Source organism: Zerene cesonia, chromosome 29 (genome assembly GCF_012273895.1).
Source record: "Zerene cesonia ecotype Mississippi chromosome 29, Zerene_cesonia_1.1, whole genome shotgun sequence".
NCBI classification, from domain to species: Eukaryota; Metazoa; Arthropoda; class Insecta; order Lepidoptera; family Pieridae; genus Zerene; species Zerene cesonia.
In genome coordinates this window covers 4742280-4763021 of record NC_052130.1, presented here as the reverse complement: position 1 = coordinate 4763021, position 20742 = coordinate 4742280, and the positions used below count along the sequence as shown (strand labels likewise).

The 20742-nt window shown below is 31.5% G+C and overlaps 1 protein-coding gene across 1 annotated transcript in view; it reads right to left on the bottom strand.

Annotated features, from left to right (window-relative positions):
- The window catches only part of LOC119837873, a 33247-nt gene extending 16848 nt beyond the window's left edge, over positions 1–16399 (bottom strand). The window contains exon 1 of the mRNA XM_038363655.1: positions 16282–16399. The gene's annotated coding sequence lies outside the window, so the exon portion shown is untranslated. The remainder of the gene's footprint in view (positions 1–16281) is intronic.
- Positions 16400–20742: the final 4343 nt, after the last annotated feature.

Sequence of the window (20742 nt, the reverse complement as noted above, 5' to 3'; positions counted from 1 at the left end):
TAATAAATGTTATTTGCAGTTAACAATTTTCTTTTTTCTTTATTACAATATTTATGGCAAGACTAGGTATATTATGTTATTATAGTTGTCCAGCTAACTAGTTACTAAATTTCATTGCAATCAGTTCAGTAGTTTTTGCGTGAAAGAGCAACGAACACACACACATCCTTACAAACTTTCGCATTTATAATATTAGTAGGACGCAAAGCTGGTTGGTATAAAAAAACAAGAAATTTGTGTAATTACTCAGTACTCTGTTATTTTCATACATCATCTACATAAGTGACTTAGCTTTAAAATCAATCGTGTATTTCACTATTTCAGAAGAAATATGAACAAATTTATTTATTTTAACAAAACAATAAGAATACCCCATTTGGTACTTAAATTGCTTTTAAAAGATTAGAAATTACAGTAATATGCATATATTACAGTAAAATAGTATTGTTCCAAACTAGGTTATGGGTGACAACACAGTTATTATAGTGGTAGCATAATTTAGCTTAAAGCGAGATCTACTACTTGTTGGATGATAAACTTTATAAGGCATGTTTTAGTAGAGCAATCACAGCTAGGGTTGTCAATTTATTGTTTTTGTGGTTATCATTTCCAAAACTCATATGTTACCTGCTAGTAACCTTACTAGCATATGAATTTCCTATTGTGTTTCGTTCGAATCCTTTAATAAAATATTTATATAATATATAATATTTTAATATTTTCTCATGTTTATAAATATTGTAAATTGTTCAGTTACAAGTCCCTTAGACGCATAAATATATAAATCATTATTAGAATTAGATAAAATTTATAATATTACGTAAATTACAAAAATGAAAACAAAATATACATTAATAATTAAACTAGAATGTTGATATTTGATTGAAGTAAAATTAGAATAATTATTATAATGATATACCTATATAATAGTGTTATAAAACAGTGTATTTTTGAAGTTTTTTCTTTCGTATTATGATAATTATTTCAAACTATTAGTGATATTTTCATTATTTATAATTCTATTACGTGGCAACCCTAACTAATAGTTCTTGCACTAATTATCGCGTGTATATTTTATCTGCCTTTTAAGAATTTTTGCAATATTGCATGAGTTTAAAATAAATAATTTAGATTCAACAATTTGTCTGGCGAGTTATTTGAAAGTCATTTTATTTAATTTCATAAATTATTGGATCATAATTTCATTTGATTTTTATACTTTTTACAACTAGGTATATTAATGCCAAAACTTATTTTCTGAGTTAAAAAGTAAACTATTACACTTTTTATCAGTCTTAGGGCGTTACAGTTGAGTTGATTTATTTATCTTTTTCACATGTGCCTCGTTTTAGATTTAAAACAAAAGTCGTTTATCACTTGCCAATAACCATTTTTTTTATTAACCTTTTTGTTGTTTGCCTGCTTGTTTGTCCTTATTTTACGTCGCCACGGAGCGATGTTACGTTATGCTTTTTATGTTTAAAGATAGGCTAGGAGAGATATTATTAGACTACCTTTTAGCGCGATAAAGTAATCTGTACAAACTATTTTTGCTATATTTTCTCTAAACATAACATACATTGATGAACACAAAATATGTCTGCGCCATGGCGGGGGCTGGGGCATATTGATGGGGCATTATCGATAACACACGTGAGTAATCAGAAGATTGGCTGATTCAGAATCCAGTATCCGTTCCGCTTTCCAAGCGCGTGCCTTTACATGGATGTAAATATAATAGATAAGAATTATCTCTTATTGCTCGTGAGTTTACTCGTTGAGTTGATGAAAAGCTATTTAGAAATTTAATTCTTTGCATTTTCCATTCATTTAAATGGACGAATGAATGCAAAATAAATGTATTGACATTTATTTTTGATTTACCAATAGATATGTCTTATATTGTAATACGTTATTCATACATTTATTTTTTATTTACCATTAAATATGTCTCATATTATAATATATTTTAAAGAGTTATATATTATATAGAATGCATAAGAAGATTCAGTTCTAATTAAAAGCAAATACAACATACATTTTTTGAGTAATTTTAATTTAAAACTGAGATTTATAGGAATAGGAATAACTTGATGTACCTGCCAGCAATGAAACTATTATTTAATGTGTTTATGTGTGTAGGTATATTTAGTCGTATGAAACGATGCGTTGAGCGTTGTATTTTTAGAGGATGTAATTTGTTTTTACGTAGGAGTGATGATTAGATCAAATATATTTTTGTTAATCTGTCTGTTTCGGCTTCAACACAAAAGCTATTGGATGGATTTTGATGAAACGTTTAGTTCTGACGAAGGAAGGGATGAGAAAACATTTGAGTCGTTCAATAAATATATACGTTTTATTGATTTAACGCCTCTGAAGAATACAAAGCCACGCTATACTAAGTAGGAACCACTTTTATCACATCTAGATGTAACTGTATCTACAATCTGACCAACTCTTGATTTCAAAAGCACAGTGCATTCCGGAAAATATCGTTACATAGCCTTTGCAACAGACATATTGTGTTACCATCACGTAATCAATATTATACATATATATACTTTGGTTTTGCCTGATGTTTTAATATAATAAGTAATTATATTGAAAGAAAAACAATTTATTTTGTCGTGTATCAATAAATTAATATTGAAATTGTAATATTCATGAATAATTAAGTGAAATAAATTAATATGATAAAATAATATAACATAATGAAATATTTTCAATTATTACACACACTAGTTTAAAAAACGTCATCAGGTGGTAAATGTTAATTATTATTATGCAGGAAGGCATCTAAGTCACTTAAATAATTAAAATGATATAGACCAATAACCAACCAAATAAAATAACGCGAGTTTAATTTCTATTTTTCTTTCCTGTTATTTATTAATCACACTATCACATTAATATTATAAATGTGAAAGTTTGTTTGATTGGATGTTTGTTCGTCAATCACGCTGAAACTATAGTTCGGATTTTGATGAAATTTGATATACATACGGGGTATGAGCTGACTTGGGTGAAACAGGAATCTTGATATCCGGGCCGAGCCGGGACGAGCGTCTATTCTAAATATTTCTAACTGTTCTATACACAAATACTTTACAACTCCACTTATTTCTTTAACCGGCATCAAAAAGGAGTAGGTTATCATTTAATTCTATCACAGAGTCAATAAAAATCATAGACTGCAACGAAAATAAAATGGCTGGCATTTAGTGTGTCATACGTCGATTAACTTTTAAGATAAATTAATAAGTAATGCCCATCTCTCTCACTAATTACTCTGAGCTTTATTTAAACTGGCGGGTCAATTTCTCGTATGTAGATTTTGTTTTCTCGGTCAAAGAAAATGCGTGATTAATTTCTTTTAAACGGTAAATGCTTTATAAATTGACTACTTATAGCTTGATACTTTAATGCGTGTATGAAGGATGTTAGTTATTTGTAGAAATACGTATTAAATTTTTGACAGCCGTAAATAACATGTTCAAAGTGTTTATGGATTTTTTTTTTTAATAAATATGTTACAGTCTCCTTGTGACCACGCTCGCTGTAAAGTGTTCGAAACGTCGGGTTAAAAATATAATGAATAAATCGCTTTTAAAATCCGTTAAAAAGTTTTTAATTTCTAAATATATCAAGGCGAACATGTAAAATGGGCTGTTATAAATATAACGATTGCAATATAAATAAACAGCTTTTAGTCCCAGTTTATGTCCATTATTTAACACTAGCGGTCCGCCCCGGCTTCGTGTACGTTTTTTCTTTCCATAGGAACCTTCCTTGTGCCTTAACAAAAACGTTAAAAAACATCCGAATGGTTGAGTTTTACGCTTAGCAGCACATTGGAGTTGCATTTTTATTTATATACGTAGATATATTTTATTAATTAAAATTTTCTTTCCCTCAAATTAGTTAATATTAGCAAAAAGAAACAAAGCAAAGCCTAAACTTTAATCAAATAATACAAGATCTAATATGTTAATGATAAATGTCTTACCGAGATTTTCAATACGTGGCCTGATTTATTCATTGGAAAAACTAGTCATGTGTGTACAAGCACATGCCCATTTAATGAATTCCATTGACTAGTAAAAGCACTCACAGCACATTAACTCGAAAGTAAAATGAATGTACATATATCGTCTATACTCTGTATGCAAAGTAGATTGAACTAAATAACAACAATTTACCGCCAAACAGTGGAATGTGTTTTTACTTTCATGAAGAGTCTATCAACTATACCCATAGACTATACAACAAAAAGTGTTAAATGGGTAATATGAGTATTAAATAGCAATTTTACCCACAAGTTGTGAAACTTCTGTTATATTTTTTCATCCCAAAAACGAAGGATTTCTATTCGACTGTTTCCTTTTTACGATAGATGGGTAATTAAATGGTATTAAATAGTAATTTTACCCACAAGTTGTGAAACTTCTGTTATATTTTTTCATCCCAAAAACGAAGGATTTCTACTCCATATTATATCGATAACTCCATGGATTTACAACGTATTTACGTGTTTTTTTTGTGTTCAAAAAATCCATCCTTTTTTGCTATCCCCACCAAATCCAACAAAACGTTTTGATCTATTCCAAATGACTGTAAAAAATTGGATTTAGAATTAAAAGAAGCCGCACCTCCACCCCACGCATCGGTGTCCTTTTTTTATAACAAGGAATTTACAGTTCGCTATTAAAACAAAAGATAGGGCTTAAATAGATACGTAATAATATTTGTGGTTATATCCATACGTAAGAATTTTCTAGATTTAGGAATCTGGGTTGGCGAAACCGCAGCTCATTCGAAATATTGACGACTTACGGTAAACTCCGTTCAGACGATTTATTTGCAATTGTATTGTATTTATTCCTTCATATTTATGATTTTGTCGTATATTTCTAGCCCACTTTAAACATACGGGCTGATAAATACCGGCAGACTGTTTTGAAACAATTAGATACAGTTAAACAGTGCGATAAACATTAATTATACATTTGTTATGAGCTATTGTTTAAAACCATTAAAAATATATAATGTATAAATATTACTATATTGATTAGGATTACTACTGAACGCTAACTTATTTAATTCTGAAACACATCGTAATCAGGATTGGGAGATAAACTCATGAAAAAAGTTTGAATAAAATCCGACCGTTGAAGTATGCTAAAATCGAGTTTAAAGAACTTACATACAACCATACAAGTGAAGAATAAAGGTGCTAAAAAACTATACAAACACTATGATTATGATTGCATTCACAAAACATCCACATTAGACAACTGTTAACAAATCCTCGAAGAAAGCATTCTAATCAAATTAATGTACGAACACGTGGACCGGACTTTCGCAGTGAAAGTCTACAAACATTTCGACCTCGGGAATTCGTAAACAAGAAAGGCGTTTACTAAGATACGCCATTGATAATGTTCGAATAAATCTCAAGAACGAAGTATATTGACGGACTTTTTTTATGATTTAACCGCCTCAGGACGTTACGATATTCCAGAAAATTCGGTCGATATTTTTTTAAAATAAGTCAGTATTGGAGGCAATGACGTCTATGCTAATAAATGTTAAAGAATAAAAAAAATTCTGTGATTCAGAAAACTCTCGCTCGTTGGAATGTCGAAAATATGTAGATTGTTTGAAGGTTCCTTGGGAGGTTTCTATCTCTAAAAACGAATAAATATCAATATAACAAAATTACATTGTCATATACGAATTAAATAGATAATAACAATTTGTTGAACATCCAAATATAGAAATGATAACAATATAATCATGCGTATCAATACAATTTAGAGAGGTGTGATGACAGCTGATGAATGAGTGGCTCAATGACCTTGAACGTAACTCTTTATAATAAGGTATGAGAGCTGGTATTAACCAATAGACGCAAGTTTCATCAAATCAGTGTAGTATAATGTCTTTCTTAGAAATAAGACACACAAAAGTAACTAATATTATTGCGATTTTAGCAGTGGTGGCTCAGTAGTGAGAACCTCGGACTTCAATATCGATAACTCGGGGTACGAGACCGTGCGAGCGTGCAGGAAATAAATTGATTTTTCAATTTATCTGCACATGTGGATAACATCACCACTGCTTAAACCGATGAAGAAAAACATCGTGATAAAACCGGCATGTCCGAGAATCTAAAAAGTTCGACGACATGTGACATCTGCCAACCCGCACTTGGCCAGCGTGGTGGATTATGGCCTGAACCCTCATAGGAGGCCTGTGTCCCAGCAGTGGGAACATGTATGGGCTGATGATGATGATTATTATTGCGATTTTACGATGAAGTTAAAAAAGTATTTCTATTTTCTCTCTATTTCAATATGTACTCTTATTTCCAACAAATTACATTCAAATCTATCCAGGAAGGTACATACAATTTTTTTAAGATATAACCTAAGAACGTAATTGATAAATTTATGTATTAATAGTGTACAACGTTTTCATTGCTATGATGACATTCATATTTAATGTGAAATTGTCTGTTTAAAAAATCTTAACTTCTAAAGTCATAGAGAGTGAAAACATGATAATAAGTTGGACAAAGGTGTTTTTTTTTATCAAAAGTACGATTTGTTTATCTGATGATCTGTATAGTTTCTATTATTCATGTAGAAGTTAAACATTACAATATATTATGTTTTAATTAAAAAAGATCAAGGCTATCTGCCGAAAGCATATTTACAAACTTTCCCAAACATATGCATAATATATTATAATATGTATAATTGTAATAAATATATATTGAGCAATTTGTTAAAAAGAAACATTACGTTCAAAGAAAACTCTTACTTACTATTTCATTATTAATTAAGCATTTAGAATGTATATATGAATAGACAGGGATTAGATTTATATCTACGGATAACCTACTAAAACCTTATGAATTTTTCATGTATAAAACACATTATTTGAGTTATCTACCATCGAAACGGTTCTTAATTAAAAATTTAAGAAATTATAGCCAGCAATGCATCACATTGTGTGGAAAATTTTTTTTGAGAAACCACATTACGTTTATGAAAACATGTTATGGAGTATTTTAAGAGAAAGTTATGGAAAGGCGATAAATATTAACGGCCGTAGACCTTATTTATAGAACAGTATTTTTCATGTATATGTTATTATGTTAAGCGGAATTGATTTGAAATTTACCGTTATGTGATACACATTAGATATTCACTTTTAATTTGAAATGTCAGTTTTCATTTTATCGATAGATGAACCGATTAATGAAGAGCGAACATCACTAGGCCTTAGGGCTGTCACTATATCTATATATGATGTGATCTCTAACACACACAAAGAGTTAGTCAAAAGTTAGGACTTTTATTTGTGAAAAAGAGCAAAATAATAATGTATACCACACTTAATAAATGATACATATTAATTTTTACTACGTAGTTTACCATACGTAAACGAAATTAACGTTCCTATGAGAATATCTCACGAAAATTTTGAGCTATTTTAATTTTTCCAATAAGACTGGTCTATCAAGAATGTGGTATCGCCGACTGGTTTTTTATTTATTCCTAAATAGGAAAGTAACCTACTGTCCTACAACAGGGCAGTTGACGAGCTTTGTGGTCAATTAATATTTAATTATTTCTTTCCTGTGTTTGGTTGGGTGTTATATATTATATTGATTAATTATTTCGAAAAATAATTGAATGGTTATTTAAATAAGAATTGTTAGTCTCGGTCATTCAATGTTATAATGAAAGTAAATTTATTGATCATAATTTGAGTAAATTTATAACTCTTTTGAGATATAAATATGCATTATTCTGGTGAAATAGATATAGCTAATTATGTACATCCTAACATATTATTAATATACAGTATTAAATAGAATAACTGGTTCATATTTGATTCTAATGGTCAAACTCAAACTCGACTCGATCTATAAGGATTTTATTCATGCGCACAAGTGTTTATGAATCACACACTATAATCACACTATCACACGAATATTATAAATGTGAAAGTTTGTTTGTTTGGATGTTTGCCGTCAATTACGCTGATACTACTGAACGGACTTTGATGAAACTTTGTATACAGACAGCGTATGAGCTGACTTGGGTGATAGGATGCTTTTTATCCCGATTATATGCTTCCTTAGAATAAAACAGGAATCTTGGTATCCGGAGGTGGGATGAGCGTCTAGTAGACAATATAATCTTCGATTGTCGATTATGACCTATCCTTTTTTAAGTTCCTTCCAGTTTTATATATAACAGATAACGCCACTTATTTATAGTATTTTCACATTTATCGATTGTAACAATAAATAGAGAAATTGATAGCAGGTTGGCAACGTGACAAAGAGCACACATAACAGTTTTACCGTCTGCAGACAATAAAACAATTGAATCGTAATCAGCCATTTTGAGAAAGACTGTTGGTTTCTTGGCCGGAATGAAAACGGTATGTAGAATGCGGTGTAGTCGGTTTTTTTTGCTTTGCAAATGTCTCACACGCGTGCATGATGCAAACCTTTTCTCTATTCCTATTTCCTACTAATATTACCACGTTTATGTGTGTGTGTGATTGCACGTGTGTTAAAGTGTGTATGTGTGCGTGTGTTTTCATTGAAGTTTTGTGAAAATAAATCTTTATAACGCCTGTTATACTTGCTATCCCCATCCCCTAAAGGAAAGGGGCCTTATTTAATCCTCTAAAATATTTTCCTAACAGTTTAATTATCCAGTGCTGTACTTAATTTTGTATTAATTCGTACTTATAAGCAAATAACAAGTTTCGAGTGAAAGTATATCATTCAAGACAGAACGGTGAAATGAAAATAAAAGTAAAATATAAATTCTACGAGAATCGAACGATGGCCTGTCTGTTATAATTTGGAATGGTAAATCGTAATGTATACTTGTTGCATTACTTGGGGTCCGCCCTGTATGTGTATAGCATATAGCAATCCGGGATCATATAAATTAATGAGTAAATGAAAAAATCTTTATTGTACACCATAAAAACTACAATTTTAAGTGACAATAGTAACATACAATAGTTAAAAGACTAAAACATCGATCCAGTAGTTTCTGAGATAAGTTTAACCATATTTAAAAAACATGCTCGCTGTCCCTTTCTTCGACATTACGTAGCGTAAAGTTTAAACTAGATCGAGTGTCTCTCCGTTTCTTTTATTTATGATTTTCGTTTTGTGTTTTATTGAATTCTGGACATATTCTCAGTTTACGTATATTTACTTAGAAGTTTAAGCTGTTATTGTATCTATGGAAGCTGATCGTTCAAATGAAATGAGACCTTGATTGGGTTTGTTACACGATAAAGGCTGGGATTTCAACCGAATGTGTGTGTTTGTGTGTTTGATAGGAATTTCTGTCTTTTTGTCCTATTTTAGAAATTGGATTATGCCATTACATGAAGGTCGGTGACGTTTTATCGAAAGGACCCATGTATGAAGGTGTGTATTCTATAAATAAATGTAGAATTGTTGAGACTATCTACATAGTACCCTCACTTTATTATTAAGTATTCTGTAATTTATCCCCTTACGTAGTTCTTTAGAGTGCGAGTTCTGTTATCTGTCTAAAATTTAAATTACATATTATGTACCTGACATTTTCATATGACAAGAATTTAAATTATTAAACAATAAATCTCAAAGGCAAGTGGAAACTGACCTTTCATTTAGCGATAGAATGCATCATTAGCATCCGACCTTAGGTTTCAAAATTTTCTCTTGAACAATAGATACTGAATACTCGTTTAAATTTAAACAAGGTGAGAAAGTGTATAGTGACAATATACTTAAGTGTTTAAAGACGAAGCTACATATCTATGCACATTAATATGTATGAATAATAATAATCAAGAAGTTACCTAGTTGGGTATGGGATAAATGATATACCTACATGTTTCAATCATCGATTTTCTTTAAAGATAAGCAGGTGATCAACCGTCTATTTCCTGCCATACCGAGACATTTTTTTTGTTGAGTCCCTATCGGGAATCGAGCCAGCTACTTTAGGTTCTACACTCGAGCGTTAACCACTACACCAAGGAGGCGGTCAAAAAATTTATGACTCGTGGATATAAATATCTCCTAAACAGTTTTAAGATATATTTACAATTTCGGCACAAAAGTTTTTAACTTCATGAAACTCAAAAAGAAGCTTTCCAAACATCATAAAGTGAACGAGCTGTTACCCGCAGCTTCGCCCGCTGGGTCCAAATACATTTTCATGGTACAAACTCTCATTCCCGATTTAATGCTTCGGAAGTAGAATATATCACAATACTTTCTTAGCGAATGTAAAAGCCTATATTAAAATGTGATTAAGCAAATTTAATTTTATGGAAAACAGTATAAATAAATTATTTTATTTACAAAAGAGGCCTGTTTCTACTTTCACTGATATTTCACTTTTTGCGTGCTATATTAATTTCATCGTAAGTTTTATTAAAAAATGAAAACAAAAGATTAATTACAAGGGTCAATGACATTTGACATACAGAGAGAGTCTTCTTTGTCTTTATGTTGTTATAATGTTTCTAGTGAATAGTATAATAAATTAACGATTAGTCACTTAAAAATGTGTGGCTAGTGTCTGTTATTTGTTTAGTCACAAAATGGAAATTAGTAGTAAATTAATATTAAAAGAACAAGGATGTAGTAAATTTTTCAAACAAATTTTATACGTAAAGTCATTAAGTCCTTGAATAATCTGTTCTGTTGTCATTGATTAGCTTTGGTAATTACTACATAGTATAAAACAAAGTCGCTTTCTATGCTTAAATCTTTAAAACCACGCAACGGATTTTGATGGGGTTTCTTTTAATAGATAGTGATTCGAGAGGAAGGTTTATATGTAATAACATCTATTAAACTACTCCGAATTATCGTGCGAAGCCGCGGGCAAAAGCTAGTATCTAATACTATCCTACTAATATTATAAACGCGAAAGTTTGTAAGGATGTGTGTGTTTGTTGCTCTTTCACGCAAAAACTACTGAACCGATTGCAATGAAATTTGGTACGTATATAGCTAGACAACTGGAATATCATATAGGCAACTTTTTATCCCGATATTTCTAATATAACTTACAAATACACTTAAAATTATACTCATTTTTAAATGAAATGTATCCAGCGAAGCTGTATTTGACAGCCATTTCTCCGGTCATTCACATTTCACTGCGAAGTTAAGAACGAAAGTGAAATAATTGTATAAGTGGTTCATATCATTTACAAATACGAAACCTGGTATTTGGCGCACGATTTTAAATATAGCTTGTGAGGAAAATAATCATATACATTACATATTGTCTTCATAGCTTTTACAATCAAATCAATACTAATATTATAGATGCGATAGTTTGTGAGGATGGATGTATGTGTTTGTTTGTTGCTCTTTCACGCAATTACTACTGAAGCGATTGCAATTAAATTTGGTACGTAGATACCTGAACAACTGGAATAACATATAGGCAACTTTTTATCCCCATATTCTTACGGGATACGGACTTATGCGGGTGAAACCGCGGGGCGTAGCTAGTACATGTCTAATAAAGTATTTGTTAGTGACTTGTACGTAATATACTGTGCATTCAAAATACAGTTAACAATTTCCTCATAATTCAGAAAGATTTTTGGAAGACAGTTAAATAAGCATCATCGTTTTACTTTGCGTGAGGCTATTTGCCGACCTTCCCTAACTATTTTATTAATCTATTGTGTCATCGTGGAGATACTTATAACGAATTATTTAAAAAGAAAAGTTCAACATATTTTTAGTTTACGTCGTATAAAAACTGTACCAGCATTTCAAATGAACGATATGAAATTTTATACTGATCCAAAAAATAGGCAAACGGAAGGAATTTTGACATTATGTCAATAACTGCATTCACTTCATACGTCAATGAAGCGAATACTATGATTAATTATTAATACATGTGATTGACATTATGTCCTGTTTAGTCGTCGAAAAATTTTATATTAAGTGTATATAAAATAAAGTCGTGTTGTTACACAATTTATAACTCAAGAACGGCGGAAACGATGATGTTAAAATTAGGTACAGAGATAGTTTAAGGCCCGAGAAAGGAAAAAGAATAGTTTTTATCCCGGAAATCGAACGGGAATGGGAACCTTGCCGGTAACACTTCAGGTCTATCTTTCTTGCGACTACACAGACAAAGCCACGGGCGGAAAGCTTCTCTCTATCTATGCTAATATTATATAGCTGAAGAGTTTGTTCGTTTGTTTGTTTGAACTCAGGACTCAGAAACTATTGGTCCGATTAGAAAAATTCTTTCAGTGTTAGATAGCCAATTTATTGAGGAAGGCTATAGCCTATATATGTACCACGGGCGAAGCCGGGGCGGACCGCTAGTACTAAATATAACAAGTCCAAGCATATAAGCATAATAAAGATATTATTTGTATGGCCGTTTGACATGTTATTGTTTAGAAAAATTATATTTCTCATTAGATACGCCGTATATGTTACCGTTACACTTTGTTGTGAGTTAGTGACTTAGTTTTGTTACCTGAAACTGGTCTTGTAAATTATCTTGATATATAAAACGCAACGTATATAAAACGTAAGCAGTGGTGGCTCAGTGGTGAGAACCTCGGACTTCAAAATCGATAAGTCGGGGTTCGAGACCGGGCGAGCGTGCAGGAAATAAATTGATTTTTCAATTTATCTGCACATGTGGATAACATCGCCACTGCTTAAAACGGTGAAGGAAAACATCGTGAGGAAACCGGCATGTCCAAGAATCAAAAAGTTCGACGGAATGCGAAATCTGCCAACCCGCACTTGGCCAGCGTGGTGGATTATGGCCTGAACCCTCATAGGAGGCCTGTGTCCCAGCAGTGGGAACATGTATGGGCTGATGATGATGATAAAACGCAAAGACTGACTGACTGATCAATGCATAGCCCAATCACGCCGAATAATTAATCGATGTCTGAATTTGGCTAGATAGCCGCTATTATGCCGCTGAGACAGGATTTTGATAAATTTTACCACCAAAGTGGCAAAAAAGGGTATGACATATTGTACCATAAAAAAACCACGAAGCTGCGGACAACAGCTAGTAAGAGTATATGATGAAATTATATACTAATATTACTAATGCGAAAGTCTGTCTATCTCTCTGTTTCGCAATCTTTTAGAGTTTAAACATAGCACCGAAGTGAATGGAATTTTGATTTAAAATAGTTGAAGATCGTAAAATATATTTTGCTTTATACTAAAAAGTGATACGCAAAGGCTCGAAATGCGAGTTTTTGCGTGAAAACGTTACAAACAGAAAAATAAAAAAGTTTCCTCTTCATAATACTAGTTTACACTAATAAGATTATAAGATGATATGATAGATGATAGAAGACATACTAACATCAGTATCTTAATTTTAGGGTTGCGTATATGTATACGCAATAACTATGTAGTTATACCTAAATATATGACAACTTTTTTGCATAGCATTTTGCTTGTGTTTGATTTTCCGCGAGTGTTATACATTTAGAAATTAAAGACTTTAACGGATTTTAAACGCGATTTATTCATTATATTATTAACCCGACGTTTCGAACACTCTCACACTTCGAGGTCTCCCCGCAACCCATCGCGTTTAAAATTCTTTAAAAAGTCTTTAATTTCTAAACTTTTCTGCGGTTCCTCTTTAGTACAAATATCATACGGAAATGTCCTCAGTGCCGAGAGCGTGACTCGCACTTGACCGATTTTCTTATTTATATGTTAATAAAAACTAAAGAATATGAATTTATACTAATTGCAATAATTATATGTATTTATGTGTTTATTCTATCTCTTATTATATGTTTATATGCATTACGTATTCATTTATTTACAAATTTCTTTCTTTTAAATAACTTGAATATAATGATTGCTGAACTCACTAAAAGAATTTAAAGAATTACACAAGTACGTTATAAATAAAATTACGGTAATTACTCAAAGCTATAATTACGCATATTTAAAAAATAACGTCTTAACAAATGGGACATGAGATGCGCACAAAAAACGTTTTTTCCTATTAAAAAATTAATCAAGAAACGTCGCGTGCGCACGATCCACGCAAAGAATGTAAAAGTGAAGCGTTTTTCTTCCACAAAAGATGAACATTAATGGATGATCGATAGTCAGAGAGACCGCTGTTGTGACGCCTTTGTATTGTTACGTTTATGCGTATACGATTTTACTTTTGTGTGCTTTCTACTAAAACACGTAGTTTAGAATAAAATAACTCGAACTAGAATCCTTGGGCTAGATTCTAGCCCAAGGATTATAATATAATAATAATAATAAATTCTTTATTTCGGGGTAACAAGGACCCAATGTCACATTTTATAACAATTTTACAAAAAGAAATTCACAAAAACATAATTACAAAAGCTAAACTTAAAATAAAATAAAAAGTAATAATAATTATATGTGTGCGTGCGTCGCTAGAATGACGCACGCACACATGAGCAATGAACGATTCAATTAATTTCTTTCTTTCTTTCTTTCAAATTATCAGAAACCAAATGCAAATGGGAGTACATGGTAGGTACCAGTTTCAAATATGAAAATATAATATAAATCGGTCCACGCACATTAGATAAAAAATTAAAAAATTAAAATTTAAAGTCGCTTGAAAATATAATGAGCACAGTGTATTAAGGAACACAAAACTTTATACAAGCTATTATCATTTTACAGTAGTTCTGGCATTTTGGCGGCTTGATTAACGAATTCACAAATATGGGAGCGTTTAAAAGAACTTTATATTTTATTATGAAAATTAAGTTAAAGGGGCCAGACTTGCAAGTTATTTTACAGTTACAAAAATGTATATTTAAACGAGAGCTATCAAAGATTAAGAGGGATTATCTTCTAGCACTCCTACTATCATCTCGTCAGTATGTAACATGGATGTAAGTGTAGTTACGTATATCCCACACATACAAGTACACAGGTGCACCTGTTGTAACGTGGAAGGTGTGTGTGATGTCCGAAAGTAATTTGTTTACGAGGAAAAGTTTCAGGGGCCCCGTATAATAACAATGTCAATTGAGGTGAATATTACAGGATTACAGGACCTGTTTAGCTACAACAATAGCACAATAATTCAATAATAAATACTAATTTGATCGCTTTGTAAATATCCCAGTAATAAAAACAACATATTTGTTCGTAATCATTTGATTTATAACCTCAAAATTAGGCCACGAGTTGAAAGTATGACCTCATTCGTCCTTGATACCACATCGTCGCTTTTAGAGTAAAAGCCTTTAAAACTGGTTAGAGAATACCAGTAAAAACGAAATACCATGACATCATTTTACTTTCCAATACCATACTATTTAATTTGATTTATGACAAGATGTTCGTATAAATTTTCCCGCCAAATACCTTTCAACGTTAGGAATTTTTTTCTCCATCATCCTTGTTTACTTCGATTTGTTTTCGTCACAGATAATTAAAAGAAGTTTAGTAAACCTGTTTATATAATGTTTAAAATACGTCAGATTTAGGTAATACTAGTTGTAAACAACGGCGTTACACGCCTGGTACCCAGGTAAAAAGTTGCCTATGTGCTATTCCAGTCTATAACCTATTTCTGTATTTATTGCGATACAGATACGATATTCGCGTGAAAGAGTAGCAGCATACATCCATATTTACATACTTTCGCGTTTATAATATTAGTAGTATACATTGAATACAATAAAAGTGGTAAATTGTTTATGGAGTAATTACTCCATAAACAATTTTACAGTTTAATATATTCTTCATGCACTAAATGAATTGGATACAATTGAATAATTGGAAATCTTTTATGACGTAAACTAACAAATTGTTTCGCCACTCACGACTTTTGAACGAGTGAAAGTGATTATTCATTGTGATGATTTAAAAGTCTATAATATGTATTGCACAATAGTTTTTAAAGTGTGTTTATTTTGCAATATAACTAGTATAAAGCCAAATCTATACTTTTATAATATAAAAGCATATTCGTATACAACGAAAGGATAGAGTATTCAAGCTTTGAAAGATAGTCGATTTGAAATTAAAAGTTTTCCAAATCGATTCGAAACATGCTTTTATATATTTTAACGATAATCTGAACTACAACCAAAAACGCAGTTCTGCATAATATACAGACAAAATTTCAAAAGAAAGTTATAATAAATTAATGCAGATATATCGATAAGCCATAAATAAAACAATACAACACTAACCTCCATCCGGTAAACATCCGTAAGGAGTTGCCACCGCACAAACCGTGTTTACGTATAGAGGTCAAACAAACAGCGCATGCGTGGTTCGTCACACACCACGGGCGACTTACTAAGCTGTGCCAGTGTTTGGTGGTCGGAGACTGTCTCTTGGGAGTAGTGTTGTACGGCGTGTCGATGAAATCGATTTTCCACTAGATTTCGGTGATTTATTTGTTAGCTGTGAATGATGATTGCCATAAAATTGTGCGTTGTTCGTAAGTCATTATCGAGAAGAAAATTAATGTTATCATTTACTGCTTCCATAATTTGAAAATGAATAATTAAATATCGCTTAAGATTTAATATTTAAAATTTTTAACTGTCCCTATGTTGAAGTGTAATATACTGCTTTGGAATCTTTAAATTGTCTGATACAGTACAGAATACAATGTCGAATATACCAGAGAAATTAAAAATGTCTTATGCGATTCGAATTTCTTAATGTATATGATTTTTACACGCTTTTTATTAGCTTCACCTGTATGTTTGTTTGTAACCGATTTCTTTGGGCGTGAATTTGACCCACTTTAAACGGCCAGATTTCGTTCAAACTTTGTAGATTTATTGAGGACCGATGACAATACACTAATTTGATAAAATTATTCCAGTTTTCAATTTGCAAAATATGATTTTTGTCAAAGCGTGTTTTTTAGTTTTTTTGAACTATTATATTTTATTTGTTTGACTTGATATTGTTATATCATTCAAACATACTGATACTTTTAACTTAACAATTTTTTTTACAGGTAGGTAAGTGCAAATTTTGGCGCATTAAACGTTAGAAAGCTCCGTACATAAATTAATGTGAACATTGCTGAACCAGGATACAAAATAATATATAAATAACATACTGATAAACTCTCGTAATAAGCCATCGTAATTTATAATATCGATTAAATCCACACATCACTATAGTTTGCCAAACCACGTTCAAGAGCAAGGTGAAGATCTAGGTCTTTGACCGTAGACCGGGCTCACTGCCACCATTCATATTAACAAGACTTAACAGATTGATTTGATTTGATTTTGAGTGGAATTAGTAAAATAAGTGATACAAAGCACACCGCTTTTTATAAAAAAAATTGCTGTTGCCCGCGGCTTCACTCAGGTGGTCAAAGGAAATTCCCTTAAATTAGCTGATGTTTCACCAGGATAAAAAGGGTGTATAATTTTCTAGCCGAATAACTATCTCTAAACACTAAATCAGATCTTATAATCGCCCTATTGTATCGTGAAAGAAAGACAAACAACGATACATTAACGGATAGGCAAAAAATAGGTTTAAATGTAACAGTGGGTCCACAAATATACAAAGCACTACAAAGCATGCAAATATTTTTGCTACTTAATTAACACTTCAATAACAAGCAGAACCTCACATAATGCTGTCCAATGTAATCTTCTGGCTTTAAAAAATCATCTCTCCTTGAATTCAGTTTACATCCTTACGTACTACACCCATAAATGCATATAACCAGTTGGTAAACGCATGAGCTGGAAACTCTTGATTTTATCAAATTGACATTTATCAAATATTAGGCGTCTTCGAGGTTTCAGCCATGTACATGACGCTATAAACATAGCCTTCCTCTATAAATTGACTATCTAACACTGAAAGAATTTTTAAACGAGTCAGCTATAGTTTTTGAATTACACGTACAAACAAACTTTTCAGCTTTATGATGTCGATATTCAACTTGATTATATTCAAACAAATAAACAACATTTTCCCCAATAGAATACTAAAATGGGTATATTTTATATCCGCAAAAAATAATAAGACGTCGGTTAAACGCAGATTTAACATATTGCGAGATCAACCATTTTCTCCGTGTCAGGGGCGACCATAAACTCTCTGCTTATGTCTTTTTATTTCCTACTTTTAAAAGATAAATTTAAAAATATGTAAAATTTTATTCACTTTTTTTAGAAGATAGGTATTCAATTGTTTTTTTATTAAAAACTTGAAAACAATTCGGCGTTAGATTCTTGAAACAATGAATGCGGCAGGCAATGAAATAATATAGTTGATTTTGATTTTAAGATCTTATTATATACATAAAATAGTAATCATAAATCTATTTGTTTTATAAACTAGGAATCTTATATTTTATAACAATTAGGCTTTAAGTTTCTATGTTCTATGTAAATAGAAATCATAAGTCTAATTTAGTAGAAGTCCATGTTCCAAACAGTAAAAGTTTTTAGTTTACGATACGTTTGAAAGATTTGTTTAATGTCGGTTTGATTTAAATTTTTATCTAAAAAATGAAAGGAAAAATTTACTTGCTTATCTTATACTCTAAGGGAAAAACAGTAGCAGAGAAAAGTATCATAATGTTTTCGTTGTTTATACTCATTTTAAATGACCAAATAAATCCTTAAAAATAAGTAATCAGAATAAACAATTTTTGACGATATTTTTTTCAAAAGGTGCTGTCATCTTTACAGATTTAAAAGTAAAACTTACGCGATAAAATGAAAGAAAGGTTGAATGTTGCAAGTGGTTTCTATGATATACTCTAGATGGCGCAAAGCTAAAATTTAACCCTTTCCTACATAAGCACCACAGATAACATAATACTTTAATAGTAAAGACTAAAGAGTTTAGATTATAGCTGAGAGCTACTGTTAAAATATGGTTAAAGTCACGACCAGAGGTGCGTGGGTATGTCGTTGCAAAACTTTCCTTAATTTTTTAATATTATTTTTTATGACAGAGCTAGAAAAGGAGCAAGTGGGCCTCTTGATGTAAAGGGGTCACCATCGCCCATAAACACCTGTAGCACTTCTAGTGCCGGCCTTTTACTGACATATAAAATCTTTTCTTGAACTCCTAGCATCTAAATTCATATCATATCCATTTCCTACGCTTACGCTACTCCGGTGAGTGTTCGAACAATAATTTGATTTTTCAACTTAAAACTTTTTCAACAAATCCCCATACAAGACAGCACCTTACTTCTACCCTCCATGTTTAAATGTACGTCCTCACAAAGATGAGTTTGTTGTTGATAAGTGAAAGTTTTACAGATAGTAAAAGGAATACTTCTTCTCTTAATTATGTGTCAAATGACATTTGTATTATATTAATTTGAATAAAATATACGCTCTTATCATGGAATTAGTGAAAACTAAAATAATTTTTAATTTAAGAATTAATTAATTATCAACAAATAGTCTTTAATGGGGCGTCGAGCATGCTTCGGCACAAAGAGTCACTCACTACCTCTGCGAAAGTTCGTGGGCGGGGGTGATCGCTTACCATCAAACGACCACGAGCTCAGTTGACCGCTATGATATAAAAAAAAAAAAAATCCATGGCCTAGTATGATAGAGGAAAAAAGGGGGGATTAGATCAGTTGTTGAAAAGCGCACATATTAATGTGTTTTTTTTTTTGTTAATTTTAATAACAATATTGTTTTTTTTTGTATTTTGTATTCGGGTATAGAATTAACTCGGAAATTATGAAATAATTGAATTATCATCGATCCTTGATTAATGTAGAAAGTTTCAATTGAATCCGATTGTTTAAAGTGGGTCTTTATCGAGTCTACATTATTCGGTTACATACAAACATACAGGATAGTTTTATGTATATTACCTTTCAAACAGGTGAAGCTGGTTTATAGTTAGCTAGTGGCTTATCGTGTGCAAGCACAGCCGATCACAGTCCCACGTCAGTATAGCATTATGTTATCTGTGCTCTGAGCATAAAATATTCATCAGTAAAATAAATTTTCGCTAAAGCCCCTTTTTTAAAATGTATATTATTTTACCTATTGTATTGATCTTGGATCGATGTTCATCTTTACAGAAGCAATTTTAGCCTATTGACTATACAACAAAAACATTTCTGCATAAATAGCTCCGCATATAAGATTGTCTAATTAGATAAACACACAAACATACAAACTTTTTTTTTTGTTGATCAGGTGCTGCAGTATTGAGTCTGATAATGTTAATGCATACGTACTATTGTTCTAATATAAATCTAGTATGAATCTTATTAGGATCAAGCTTATATTTTTACGTACTGTACATAATTTCATATTTCAAAACAACCCTCTAATGTAGTGAACACAATATATTTCCACAACTCAGCTATACTGATTGTTTGGACAAACTGTAGCAAAAGTTTTTTACTATTTATGACCTAAATTTATTTATATTCATCTATAAATCCACCCTCACAAATACGTCCTTTTTTTAGTCGGGAAATCTTGCATAGATACCCACCGCCATCGGGGAAGGCTATGTCGGATTCCTATCGAAAAGCCCTTGTGTTCCGTCGAGCCGCATTGGTGAAGGGATCACGGGTGCTTGTTGGAGTTTCCGCGTTCAGCGTCTGCTCTTTCGTAGTAAGTAGTCCATGTCTTTACGCAAGGTTTTTGTAACCTTTACATATTTTGTAAAAAACA